Source organism: Bombus flavifrons, unplaced genomic scaffold (assembly GCF_040668555.2).
Source record: "Bombus flavifrons isolate JBK064 unplaced genomic scaffold, iyBomFlav1_principal scaffold0024, whole genome shotgun sequence".
In the NCBI taxonomy this organism is placed as follows: domain Eukaryota; kingdom Metazoa; phylum Arthropoda; class Insecta; order Hymenoptera; family Apidae; genus Bombus; species Bombus flavifrons.
The window spans coordinates 442501-455000 of record NW_027184769.1 but is presented as its reverse complement, the minus strand read 5'-3'; the positions used below and the strand labels follow the sequence as shown (position 1 = coordinate 455000).

At 45.3% G+C, this 12500-nt stretch overlaps 3 non-coding genes across 3 annotated transcripts in view; all 3 read left to right on the top strand.

The window, feature by feature from the left end:
• The first annotated feature begins 5889 nt into the window (after positions 1–5889).
• Positions 5890–7812, top strand: LOC138189327 (small subunit ribosomal RNA). Its single transcript, XR_011176021.1, has one exon. It is a non-coding gene; the product is annotated as a small subunit ribosomal RNA (ribosomal RNA).
• Positions 7813–9837: 2025 nt separating this feature from the next.
• LOC138189301 (5.8S ribosomal RNA) lies at positions 9838–9992 on the top strand. The gene has a single exon (XR_011175995.1). It is a non-coding gene; the product is annotated as a 5.8S ribosomal RNA (ribosomal RNA).
• A 1960-nt stretch (positions 9993–11952) lies between these two features.
• The window catches only part of LOC138189265 (large subunit ribosomal RNA), a 4077-nt gene continuing 3529 nt past the window's right edge, over positions 11953–12500 (top strand). Inside the window, exon 1 of the ribosomal RNA XR_011175976.1 lies at positions 11953–12500. This exon is cut by the window's right edge and continues 3529 nt beyond it. This is a non-coding gene — a ribosomal RNA (large subunit ribosomal RNA).

Here is a 12500-nt window from a genome sequence, read left to right as displayed (position 1 = left end):
GACGCAAAAGGGATTGGTTTTGGGTTGGGCTATTTTTTTTCGAGCGAGCGGAGCGAGCGAGCAACGCGTAAGAGCGTGTCTTTGAAATATTCTTATACGTTCGAAGACTCTCTTCGAAATAACTCGCTTAAAAGCGTTATAAGGTATCGAAATTTTGCGTGGAATCGTCACGTATCGACGTAATCTAGTCGAACGTAACGATTTCGCTTTATTTTTTTGAAAAATTTTTTCCACCGGACCAACATGACCGGGAGGTTGGAACTTAGAATTTTTTCGCACCGGTGCGAAGAGGCCGAAAGTTCCGATCGAAATAACTCGCTTAAAAGCGTTATAAGGTATCGAAATTTTGCGTGGAATCGTCACGTATCGACGTAATCTAGTCGAAAGTAACGATTTCGCTTTATTTTTTTGAAAAATTTTTTCCGCCGGACCAACATGACCGGGCGGTTGGAACTTAGAATTTTTTCGCACCGGTGCGAAGAGGCCGAAAGTTCCGATCGAAATAACTCGCTTAAAAGCGTTATAAGGTATCGAAATTTTTGGTGGAATCGTCACGTATCGACGTAATCTAGTCGAACGTAACGATTTCGCTTTATTTTTTTGAAAAATTTTTTCCACCGGACCAACATGACCGGGAGGTTGGAACTTAGAATTTTTTCGCACCGGTGCGAAGAGGCCGAAAGTTCCGATCGAAATAACTCGCTTAAAAGCGTTATAAGGTATCGAAATTTTTGGTGGAATCGTCACGTATCGACGTAATCTAGTCGAAAGTAACGATTTCGCTTTATTTTTTTGAAAAATTTTTTCCGCCGGACCAACATGACCGGGCGGTTGGAACTTAGAATTTTTTCGCACCGGTGCGAAGAGGCCGAAAGTTCCGATCGAAATAACTCGCTTAAAAGCGTTATAAGGTATCGAAATTTTGCGTGGAATCGTCACGTATCGACGTAATCTAGTCGAACGTAACGATTTCGCTTTATTTTTTTGAAAAATTTTTTCCACCGGACCAACATGACCGGGAGGTTGGAACTTAGAATTTTTTCGCACCGGTGCGAAGAGGCCGAAAGTTCCGATCGAAATAACTCGCTTAAAAGCGTTATAAGGTATCGAAATTTTGCGTGGAATCGTCACGTATCGACGTAATCTAGTCGAAAGTAACGATTTCGCTTTATTTTTTTGAAAAATTTTTTCCGCCGGACCAACATGACCGGGCGGTTGGAACTTAGAATTTTTTCGCACCGGTGCGAAGAGGCCGAAAGTTCCGATCGAAATAACTCGCTTAAAAGCGTTATAAGGTATCGAAATTTTTGGTGGAATCGTCACGTATCGACGTAATCTAGTCGAACGTAACGATTTCGCTTTATTTTTTTGAAAAATTTTTTCCACCGGACCAACATGACCGGGAGGTTGGAACTTAGAATTTTTTCGCACCGGTGCGAAGAGGCCGAAAGTTCCGATCGAAATAACTCGCTTAAAAGCGTTATAAGGTATCGAAATTTTGCGTGGAATCGTCACGTATCGACGTAATCTAGTCGAAAGTAACGATTTCGCTTTATTTTTTTGAAAAATTTTTTCCGCCGGACCAACATGACCGGGCGGTTGGAACTTAGAATTTTTTCGCACCGGTGCGAAGAGGCCGAAAGTTCCGATCGAAATAACTCGCTTAAAAGCGTTATAAGGTAGGAATATTTTTGCATAAATCGTCCTAACTCGATGAAATACGTCGGGATTAAGCGTTTTTAGAATCGGGAGAAGGTAGAAAAAAAGTTTGGACCGATGCGACCGGTCGTTGGAACATAGAAAAATTCCGAGCCGGTACGTTGGGACTTAGAAAAATTCCGAGGCGAGAACATTTTTTCGAGTTAACTCCGTTAAAAGCGTTATAAGGTACGAATATTATTGCATAAATCGTTCCAACTCGACGAAATACATCGGGATTAATGGTTTATTTCGTCGTGAAAATGTTTTTTAGAAACGGACCTATGCGTCCGGTCGTTGGAACTTTGAAAATTTTCGGACCGAACCGTTTTTTCGAGTTAACTCGGTAAAAAGCGTTATAAGGTAGGAATATTTTTGCATAAATCGTCCTAACTCGATGAAATACGTCGGGATTAAGCGTTTTTAGAATCGGGAGAAGGTAGAAAAAAAGTTTGGACCGATGCGACCGGTCGTTGGAACATAGAAAAATTCCGAGCCGGTACGTTGGGACTTAGAAAAATTCCGAGGCGAGAACATTTTTTCGAGTTAACTCCGTTAAAAGCGTTATAAGGTACGAATATTATTGCATAAATCGTTCCAACTCGACGAAATACATCGGGATTAATGGTTTATTTCGTCGTGAAAATGTTTTTTAGAAACGGACCTATGCGTCCGGTCGTTGGAACTTTGAAAATTTTCGGACCGAACCGTTTTTTCGAGTTAACTCGGTAAAAAGCGTTATAAGGTAGGAATATTTTTGCATAAATCGTCCTAACTCGATGAAATACGTCGGGATTAAGCGTTTTTAGAATCGGGAGAAGGTAGAAAAAAAGTTTGGACCGATGCGACCGGTCGTTGGAACATAGAAAAATTCCGAGCCGGTACGTTGGGACTTAGAAAAATTCCGAGGCGAGAACATTTTTTCGAGTTAACTCCGTTAAAAGCGTTATAAGGTACGAATATTATTGCATAAATCGTTCCAACTCGACGAAATACATCGGGATTAATGGTTTATTTCGTCGTGAAAATGTTTTTTAGAAACGGACCTATGCGTCCGGTCGTTGGAACTTTGAAAATTTTCGGACCGAACCGTTTTTTCGAGTTAACTCGGTAAAAAGCGTTATAAGGTAGGAATATTTTTGCATAAATCGTCCTAACTCGATGAAATACGTCGGGATTAAGCGTTTTTAGAATCGGGAGAAGGTAGAAAAAAAGTTTGGACCGATGCGACCGGTCGTTGGAACATAGAAAAATTCCGAGCCGGTACGTTGGGACTTAGAAAAATTCCGAGGCGAGAACATTTTTTCGAGTTAACTCCGTTAAAAGCGTTATAAGGTACGAATATTATTGCATAAATCGTTCCAACTCGACGAAATACATCGGGATTAATGGTTTATTTCGTCGTGAAAATGTTTTTTAGAAACGGACCTATGCGTCCGGTCGTTGGAACTTTGAAAATTTTCGGACCGAACCGTTTTTTCGAGTTAACTCGGTAAAAAGCGTTATAAGGTAGGAATATTTTTGCATAAATCGTCCTAACTCGATGAAATACGTCGGGATTAAGCGTTTTTAGAATCGGGAGAAGGTAGAAAAAAAGTTTGGACCGATGCGACCGGTCGTTGGAACATAGAAAAATTCCGAGCCGGTACGTTGGGACTTAGAAAAATTCCGAGGCGAGAACATTTTTTCGAGTTAACTCCGTTAAAAGCGTTATAAGGTACGAATATTATTGCATAAATCGTTCCAACTCGACGAAATACATCGGGATTAATGGTTTATTTCGTCGTGAAAATGTTTTTTAGAAACGGACCTATGCGTCCGGTCGTTGGAACTTTGAAAATTTTCGGACCGAACCGTTTTTTCGAGTTAACTCGGTAAAAAGCGTTATAAGGTAGGAATATTTTTGCATAAATCGTCCTAACTCGATGAAATACGTCGGGATTAAGCGTTTTTAGAATCGGGAGAAGGTAGAAAAAAAGTTTGGACCGATGCGACCGGTCGTTGGAACATAGAAAAATTCCGAGCCGGTACGTTGGGACTTAGAAAAATTCCGAGGCGAGAACATTTTTTCGAGTTAACTCCGTTAAAAGCGTTATAAGGTACGAATATTATTGCATAAATCGTTCCAACTCGACGAAATACATCGGGATTAATGGTTTATTTCGTCGTGAAAATGTTTTTTAGAAACGGACCTATGCGTCCGGTCGTTGGAACTTTGAAAATTTTCGGACCGAACCGTTTTTTCGAGTTAACTCGGTAAAAAGCGTTATAAGGTAGGAATATTTTTGCATAAATCGTCCTAACTCGATGAAATACGTCGGGATTAAGCGTTTTTAGAATCGGGAGAAGGTAGAAAAAAAGTTTGGACCGATGCGACCGGTCGTTGGAACATAGAAAAATTCCGAGCCGGTACGTTGGGACTTAGAAAAATTCCGAGGCGAGAACATTTTTTCGAGTTAACTCCGTTAAAAGCGTTATAAGGTACGAATATTATTGCATAAATCGTTCCAACTCGACGAAATACATCGGGATTAATGGTTTATTTCGTCGTGAAAATGTTTTTTAGAAACGGACCTATGCGTCCGGTCGTTGGAACTTTGAAAATTTTCGGACCGAACCGTTTTTTCGAGTTAACTCGGTAAAAAGCGTTATAAGGTAGGAATATTTTTGCATAAATCGTCCTAACTCGATGAAATACGTCGGGATTAAGCGTTTTTAGAATCGGGAGAAGGTAGAAAAAAAGTTTGGACCGATGCGACCGGTCGTTGGAACATAGAAAAATTCCGAGCCGGTACGTTGGGACTTAGAAAAATTCCGAGGCGAGAACATTTTTTCGAGTTAATTCGTTAAAAAGCGTTATAAGGTATAAATTTTTTTATAGAAATCGTTTTATCTCAATTAAATACACGAGGATTAAACATTTTTATAGAATTTTTTAAAAAATTAGCGTTCGTCGAACCGACACGACTGGGATATTTTTCTAATTTTTTCGTTAATTAACGTTACAAGGTATATATTTTTTTGGATATTTCTACTTATTTTAACGTGTTGTAATTGATTATAAACTTGTTTTTTGTCCGAAATCGATAAAAGAGTATGTTTACTGATGCGATTTTTCGGTGAAAAAAAAAATTAATTTTTTGGTAAAAATGTATTTCTATTATGTTAATTAAGTGTCTGGTAAAATATTTCGATGGTTGGATATTGCCTTTGTATAGTAGTGATCGAGCGTTCGCGCGACTAAGTTCCAGCGTCCCTTCCGAACGGTACGTTGCTACGGAGGTTTTGCACCATAAGCGCGCGGCCGCTAGCCCGGCCGGCGCCGGCCTGCCGGCCGGCGCTTTCGTATCTATAAGAGAGACGTCGAGCCGGACGGTTCGGTCGGAACAGCGTTGAGCGCGTGGCTATTCTACGGCCTCGGTTGAGAATTCAGTCACCGCTCCTCGAGTCTTAGTGTATTTTACGCTATTTCTCGACTGTTCCTCCGTTCTCGTACTGGTTTTTTCTCTACACTGCTGCGCCGCGGGTCGCTGTCCTGGACGTAATGACCAAATATCGTGGCAAGGTTCCCCTTAGTCGGGAAGCTGGTGACCTGTGTGCACGTATTCCAACGAAAGTTGGTTTCGTGCGTGCTTGTACTAACAGAGCATCGATTCAACCAAACATATATGGGAAAATCCGTCAGCTACTTTTTTTATACTTATAAATAAAATGCTGTCTTTAAAATTGGCCGCTGTAGAGCTTACTATCTTTGCGTAGTATGTCTTCTACGGAGAGTGATGTTCGAAGATTAGACTCTCTTATAATAAATGTATGTGGAGGAGAGGAGAGAGAATATTCTTACGGTATGTCCAGCGCGACGCACTGTGATATACGCGCTTGTTCGTTCAGCGTGAAAGGTGTATACGTGCTTTACCGCTAAGATATGTTATAAGAGAGATAATTTAAAAGATCTCAGGAGTGTTCTCGTGAAGTTACGACTCTTTTTGTATCATCATATGCTATATGATGAGAGAGAGTGGCGTTCGAAGATCTTACTGAACTATGGGTGTATCTTGAACGTCGCTGAGAGAAGGAGGAGGAGATAGATGTATATTATATATATATATCTAAAAATGAAAAGTCTCGTCGTACGGTGTTACGTCCCACCTACGACACGAAGAGAACTTAAACGAAATATCGAATACAAGATCCCTGGTTGATCCTGCCAGTAGTCATATGCTTGTCTCAAAGATTAAGCCATGCATGTCTCAGTACATGCCGCATTAAGGTGAAACCGCGAATGGCTCATTAAATCAGTTATGGTTTCTTAGATCATACCTACATTTACTTGGATAACTGTGGTAATTCTAGAGCTAATACATGCAAACAGATTCCGACCAGAGATGGTAGGAATGCTTTTATTAGATCAAAACCAATCGGTGGCGGATGGCTCGTCTGTCCGTCCATCGTTTGTTTTGGTGACTCTGAATAACTTTGTGCTGATCGCATGGTCATCTAGCACCGGCGACGCATCTTTCAAATGTCTGCCTTATCAACTGTCGATGGTAGGTTCTGCGCCTACCATGGTTGTAACGGGTAACGGGGAATCAGGGTTCGATTCCGGAGAGGGAGCCTGAGAAACAGCTACCACATCCAAGGAAGGCAGCAGGCGCGCAAATTACCCACTCCCGGCACGGGGAGGTAGTGACGAAAAATAACGATACGGGACTCATCCGAGGCCCCGTAATCGGAATGAGTACACTTTAAATCCTTTAACGAGGACCAATTGGAGGGCAAGTCTGGTGCCAGCAGCCGCGGTAATTCCAGCTCCAATAGCGTATATTAAAGTTGTTGCGGTTAAAAAGCTCGTAGTTGAATCTGTGTGTCACAGTGTCGGTTCACCGCTCGCGGTGTTTAACTGGCATTATGTGGTACGTCCTATCGGTGGGCTTAGCTCCTCGCGGGCGGTCCAACTAATATCCCATCGCGGTGCTCTTCACTGAGTGTCGAGGTGGGCCGATACGTTTACTTTGAACAAATTAGAGTGCTTAAAGCAGGCTACCTTCGCCTGAATACTGTGTGCATGGAATAATGGAATAGGACCTCGGTTCTATTTTGTTGGTTTTCGGAGCCCCGAGGTAATGATTAATAGGGACAGATGGGGGCATTCGTATTGCGACGTTAGAGGTGAAATTCTTGGATCGTCGCAAGACGGACAGAAGCGAAAGCATTTGCCAAAAATGTTTTCATTAATCAAGAACGAAAGTTAGAGGTTCGAAGGCGATCAGATACCGCCCTAGTTCTAACCATAAACGATGCCAGCCAGCGATCCGCCGAAGTTCCTCCGATGACTCGGCGGGCAGCTTCCGGGAAACCAAAGCTTTTGGGTTCCGGGGGAAGTATGGTTGCAAAGCTGAAACTTAAAGGAATTGACGGAAGGGCACCACCAGGAGTGGAGCCTGCGGCTTAATTTGACTCAACACGGGAAACCTCACCAGGCCCGGACACCGGAAGGATTGACAGATTGATAGCTCTTTCTTGATTCGGTGGGTGGTGGTGCATGGCCGTTCTTAGTTGGTGGAGCGATTTGTCTGGTTAATTCCGATAACGAACGAGACTCTAGCCTGCTAAATAGACGTAACTTATGGTATCTCGAAGGCCCCCGGCTTCGGTCGGTGGGTTTTTACTACCAACGTACAAACAAATCTTCTTAGAGGAACAGGCGGCTTCTAGCCGCACGAGATTGAGCAATAACAGGTCTGTGATGCCCTTAGATGTTCTGGGCCGCACGCGCGCTACACTGAAGGAATCAGCGTGTTTTCCCTGGCCGAAAGGCCCGGGTAACCCGCTGAACCTCCTTCGTGCTAGGGATTGGGGCTTGCAATTATTCCCCATGAACGAGGAATTCCCAGTAAGCGCGAGTCATAAGCTCGCGTTGATTACGTCCCTGCCCTTTGTACACACCGCCCGTCGCTACTACCGATTGAATGATTTAGTGAGGTCTTCGGACTGGTGCGCGGCCAATGTGATAAGCATTGCCGATGTTACCGGGAAGATGACCAAACTTGATCATTTAGAGGAAGTAAAAGTCGTAACAAGGTTTCCGTAGGTGAACCTGCGGAAGGATCATTAACGATATAAAAAACCAAAAGAATTTGACTTGAACATGAAAAACATATATATATATATATACGTCGGTAAGGAGCCGTACTCCTCCTATACCGACGAATCAAAGTATATACGACGTATCAACAAGCTATGTACTTTAACAAACGCAAAGATCGCCACGGAGCTTGGCAACCTCCGTTGGCAAAAATATGAAACAACCGTAAGGAGGAGACGACCCTCCAGCTACGGAATTATACGAAGAGAAGGTGGCACTCTCTCTCGATCATCGGGATGAAGAGATATAATATATATATATATAAGAATTCGAGGCGCCTGCGTGAGGTCGTACACAGAAAGACCCGCCGTCTCCGAATAATATATATGAAATTCTAATAACTATAAAAGGGAACGCCAGCCTTGTAACACAAATATATCAAACTAAAAAATTACGACGGAAACCACTTACGTGCAAAGAGAAATGCAGTCGTGGCGCCTGCGCGAGGCCGTACACAGAAAGACCCGCCGTCACGATCTCGTATTTCGTATTTGCATCGTGGAAACCGCTGTACGAAATAAGAAAATCTCTAAAGTGCCTCGTGTCGGAGAGATCGTGCTCTTCGCCTATTCTCTTCTATGTTTCGTAGTCTGTGTTGCGTTTGCTCTCCTCCTAGCAACGGGACATATCGAAGACTCCTCTTTGGGATCGAACGAAGCTCAACGAGTCGACGAGAGCGAAAGAACGTGTAGCGAGTCGCGCAGAGCGAAAGGATACCGATATAGTCTTCGAAGATTCTCTTCGAAGATCCATGGATACCTTCTGCGTCGACTTCCTCTCGTCTCTTTCTTCAAAACTCTCGCGCGTTCTCGAAACGTGCTTCCTACCCATAGGGCGTGTGCTCTTCGTATGTCGTTTTGTTCGAAATAACGAAACCACTTGTAACATATACTCGTGGATCGGGTAACCTAGAACGAAGACGCATTGCGTGGATGTTTGGCCCGCTATGCGACGATGACGATTCGTAACTAGTCTAGCCGAAGTTCGTTCAGAGGGGACCGGCCGTGTCTCTATCCTCGTTGTCGTGAGTCGGACACCCGTGCCGTCGCTAGAGTTTTTTCAAACTCTGCTTCTGGATATTGGGACGAAAGACCGCGCGAGGACGATGGCTGCGAGTCCCATCGAATTTTTATTTTGTACGCTACCTGAACGAGACTAAAGCTTTACATCTAGTTTGTCGTCTATCGTCGCATATATCCCGTTCGGAGGGGACCGGCCGTGTCTCTATCCTCGTTGTCGTGAGTCGGACACCCGTGCCGTCGCTAGAGTTTTTTCAAACTCTGCTTCTGGATGTTGGGACGAAAGACCGCGCGAGGACGATGGCTATGGCTGCGAGTCCCATCGAATTTTTGTTTTACAAACACCCACCTGAACGGAGATGTGTTCTCTCTTTCGTCGATTTTTCACGCTTTCAGTCGTCGCGTGGTCGCCATCCGTTCGGAGGGGATCGCCGGCTTCGAAGCCTCGATGTCGTGAGTCGGACACCCGTACCGTCGCTAGAGTTTTTCAAACTCTGCTTCTGGATATTGGGAAGAAAGACCGCTCGAGGCGGACGGCCGCGCGAATCCCATCGAATCTTTACATCGCCCGAACGATGGAGATGCACGCGCGCTGTTTCTTGAATAAATTTGACGAGGGAGTGGAATTACGCATTACATACATAACATGGGCTAGCCACCGTGCTTACTCGTTCGCGAGATCGTGTGCTGTACAGAGGATTCAGAATCGGGTGTGTATATCCCCGTCGTTTCCTGACGAACGGAGCTTCGATCTCGATGGTTGTTATATATCATAATGTACTTTACGCCCGGCCGACGGACGCGCGAATCTTCGCGCGTTCGTCGGTTTTTTTTTCGAACATTTTCGTGTCGTCAATCCTATGGCGACTTCTGCGCGTCCGATTCCCGTTGGTCGAACGTGTCGGAACTCGGCTTCGCTCGAACCGAGAATTAAGAGTACAAAGAGTATAAAAATGTTGTAAATATATAAAAGATTACCCTGAACGGTGGATCACTTGGCTCGTGGGTCGATGAAGAACGCAGCTAATTGCGCGTCAACGTGTGAACTGCAGGACACATGAACATCGACATTTCGAACGCACATTGCGGTCCACGGATACAATTCCTGGACCACGCCTGGCTGAGGGTTGCTCACGTAAACCTAAGACTGCTTGCGTTGCGTATCGTTACTCTCTATCTGTCTCTCTCTGTCCCTTCTTGCCTTAACCACCCGCCGTCGTTCTTCTTAAAATAAAAGAGAACGTTTCAGAGTCGGAGAAAGGGGAAAGCGCACGAAGAAGGATACGAATAAGAGCGGACGAGAGGACGTACGCGACGTACGAGCGATTGTTGGACGCTCGTCGGCGTTCGTCGCGGTCGTGCCGAGACCGTGCAACTCGTACGCATGCTCGATATATAAATCTATCGTGTTCACGAGAGACTACGAAACACTACCTCTGTCTCTCTCTGTCCCTTCTTGCCTCGACAACAACCCGCCGTCGTTCTTCTTAAAAATATAATAAGAGAACGTTTCAGAGTCGGACGACGAGAGGAAGAAGAATGGGATACGAATAAGAGCGGAGAGAACCGTCACGGACTTGCGTGAGTGCACGCGGCGTCGTGAGTCGTCCTTTCGGACGACCGCCCGCTTATGCACCGCTTCGTGTATAGGTTATCGAATATACTCGTAGTTCTCCTCGTGACCGATTTTTTTTTCATATCAGGCGATATATGCTACGTTTGCCGGTGTTCGACGCACGAAGTCCGCGCCCCCGACGTCGTCTTAAACGAATATTATATATTTTGGCGAGACTGAGAGAGAAAGCATATATGGGAACTCGGTCGAGAGAGGAGAGAAGAGAGAACCAAAAACTCGGTGGCGTGCGAAACTTTGTCATAAAAGTCTCTACCGTCTTCGTCTTAAGACGTTTTACTCGTACAGCCCCAGGGATCGAATAATAATATGCCCACTCCGTCTCTTCGCGAGAGCGATCGACTACAACGAGGACCGTCGCATCGATGGGTCGTCGTTGCGTATTACATCCTCCGTGCTTTTTACCGCACCGATAGAGAAAGCCGTAGATCCGGGAACGCACACGCGATTTCTTCGAACGCTGATGACTTAGGGAGACATGATCCCCGGCGTTGCGCGGAGATCGGAGAGTACACGTTACTCGTATCGGGACGAATTTTCCCCGTCGTCGTGTATCTCTCTGCCCGCGCGCGCCTGGCCCAAAGCCACGTTCGTCGGAGATCTCATAATACGAGAAAAGCGTGTGCGAACTAGCGTGCGTCTAAGATCGGCCTAAGGTGTGCGGTACTACAAGTTCCGAGGTGTTTGCGCAGCGTTTCTGTACTCGATTAAGATGCGCACGAGAGTCCGTTAGAAAGTTGTACGATGGTCGTCGGAGAGATCGTAGAAGAGGAAGAAAAGACGAGATCCCCTTTGGCGAGGCTCGAGAAAAACTTTGATTTAATCGGAGAAGACGAGGTATACACGCGCGTACGACTATGTCGTGCGCGCGTGTGATTTTTTTTTTTTATGGCAATTCGGCGCTCCGAGAAAAGAGAGAGCGTTGGTCATCCCATGTCTCTTCGTCGTCTATCGCTGGACCGCGCATCCTAACATCGCGCCGGTCGTCCAGTCCCCGAACACACGCACACCGCAGTACGTCTCGCTCGCTTTTCCACTTGCGTGCGTTCCCATGCGTTTTCGTCGAGAGAGAAAACAAGGAACCGCTGGAATCGTCGAGAGTAGTAGAGAAACGGCTGTAGGAGAGGCGGAAACAGAGGACGGGCGTTAAAAACCGACGGTTGTTACCGGATGTCTGGCGTGAGTCTTAGCGTGATATTATCGACGAACGAAGTTGGACACTTTGGCGAGATGCATAAAACGTGTTCTCTATCGAATAGAGGAAAAGAGTGTTCTCCTTCTATTCGATTTTTTTATTTTTTTTTCTCTTTGAGGCGATTTTCGCAGCATAATAGAGAGATAAAAGAAAAATACCACCTTCTCTCGAACCGTATAATTTTCCTCGAAGCTTCTCTGTAAGTTTACGCGCATAAACACGACACGAACGAGAATTTTCGTTTCGCGTCGTGACGTTGAAGCGACCTCAGAGTAGGCGAGATCACCCGCTGAATTTAAGCATATTACTAAGCGGAGGAAAAGAAACTAACAAGGATTTCCTTAGTAGCGGCGAGCGAACAGGAATTAGCCCAGCACTGAATCCCGCGGTTCCGCCGCTGGGAAATGTAGTGTTCGGGAGGATCCGTTTATCCCGTGACGTCGAACCGCGTCCAAGTCCATCTTGAATGGGGCCATGTACCCACAGAGGGTGCCAGGCCCGTAGCGACCGGAACGCGTTTCGGGAGGATCTCTCCTTAGAGTCGGGTTGCTTGAGAGTGCAGCCCTAAGTTGGTGGTAAACTCCATCTAAGGCTAAATACAACCACGAGACCGATAGCGAACAAGTACCGTGAGGGAAAGTTGAAAAGAACTTTGAAGAGAGAGTTCAAGAGTACGTGAAACCGTTCAGGGGTAAACCTGAGAAACCCAAAAGATCGAATGGGGAGATTCATCGTCGACGGGGCCGGTTCCCGTTGGTGAGCGATGCTCCGGGTGGGCCTTCGTGGTTCCATTAGCGAGGGCACGCCACC